This window comes from Lynx canadensis, chromosome D3, assembly GCF_007474595.2.
Source record: "Lynx canadensis isolate LIC74 chromosome D3, mLynCan4.pri.v2, whole genome shotgun sequence".
Lineage (NCBI taxonomy): Eukaryota > Metazoa > Chordata > Mammalia > Carnivora > Felidae > Lynx > Lynx canadensis.
The window spans coordinates 10347600-10349380 of NC_044314.2; the positions used below are offsets into that span (position 1 = coordinate 10347600).

A 1781-nucleotide genomic window follows, 5' to 3' on the forward strand; every position below is an offset into this window, starting at 1 on the left:
ATAGTGTTAGGGTTTGTCAATTCTACTTGATAGAATCTTTACATCCTTCTATTGTGTTGTAATGTTACCAGACTCCAAAAGAAAGTATTTCAAACCAGCAATTTAGGAATTTTCACCAATTCTTGAATAGGTCAAAAGATCTTTTCATTTATTTTTCATTTTTATTCTTTTTGGCTGGGTACAGTATACTTTATTGATGGTACAAGACAAGGTAGGGCCCCCCAAGCCCCTCCACTTCTTCAAGGGGTCTGATATGGAAACTGTTTTAGAGATCACAAGACTCTCAGTGTATTGGGGGATGAGTTAGGGAAGGACATCTCAGCAGCTAAGGGCCTCTCTCTTCACCTTGCTCTCGCTGAGGCTGGTGGTCTAGGGAGCTCTTACTCCTTGGAGGTCATGTGGACCATATGGTCTACTACCTGGTTGCTGTAGCCAAATTCATTGTCATACCAGGAAATGAGCCTGACACAGTGGTCACTGAGAGCAATGCCAGCACCAGGATCAAAGGTGGAAGAGTGGATGTTGCTGTTAAAGTCACAAGAGACAACCTGGTCCTCAGCAGAGCCCAGCATGCCCTTGAGGGGGCCTTCTGATGCCTTCTTCACCACCTTCTTGATGTCATTGTATTGGCAGCTTTCTCCAGGTGGTAAGTCAGATCCATGACTGACATGCTAGGGTGGGGACATGGAAGGCCATGTCATTGAGTTTCCCATTCAGCTCAGGGATGACCTTGCCTATAGGCTTGGAGACACCAGTAGAAGTTGGGATGATGTTCTGGGTAGCCCCTCAGCCATCAATCGACAGCTTCTTAGAGGGACCATCTGAGGGTCTTCTGGATGGCAGTGATGGCATGGACTGTAGTCATGAGTCCCTCTACCATGCCAAAATTGTCATGGATGACCTTAGCCAGAAGGACCAAGCAGCTGGTGGTGCAGGAGGCATACTGACCATTCTTGAGGGTGTTCTGATACTTCTCATGGTTCACACCCATCACAAACATGGGGGCATCAGCAAAAGGGGCAGAGATGATGACCCGTTGGGCCCCACCCTTCAAGTGAGCCCCAGGCTTCTCCCTGGTGGTGAAGACCCCAGTAGACTCCACAGGATGTTCAGCGCCAACGTCACCCCATATGGTGTTGGCAGAATGTTGCTCCTGGCAGACAAAGATGGGCTTCATTGATGATAGATTTCCTATTTTCAGCCTCGACTGTGCCTTTGAATTTGCTGTGGGTGGAATCATACCAGAACATATGTACCATGTAGGTGAGGTCAATGAAGGGGTCATTGATGATGACAATATCCCCTTTGCCAGAGTTAAAAGCAGCCCTGGTGACTAGGGACCCAATGTGGCTGAATCCGTTTACTCCAACCTTCACTATTGTGTTTCAGGGACACGGCTGGCACTGCACGAGGAGACGCAGCTATCTGTCCAACTGGGAGGGGTGCAGAGCCAAAAGATCTTTTTAAATAGCCCTTCAGGACTCCTGGGTGGCTCAGTCATTAAGTATATGACTTTGGCTGAGGTCATGATCTCACAGTTTGTGAGTTCGAGTCCCACATCGGGTGAGCATGAGCCCCGCTTTGGGAAAAACATGAGTCCAGGGTGGGCCCCACCTCTCTTTCTCTCTCTCTCTCTGTCCTCACTCATTTGCACCCTCTCTCTCAAAAAAAAAAAATAGCCCTTCAAATGCAAGTCTCTAATCTGCTGGATAGCACTATTTTTATTTAATTAAAAAAATTATATTATAAGTCTCTTTAAAATTGTAGTCTTAATTACTTGC

At 46.9% G+C, this 1781-nt stretch overlaps 1 pseudogene; it reads right to left on the reverse strand.

Moving 5' to 3' along the window:
* Positions 1-380: 380 nt before the first annotated feature.
* On the reverse strand, positions 381-1274 carry LOC115528637 (annotated as a pseudogene).
* Positions 1275-1781: the final 507 nt, after the last annotated feature.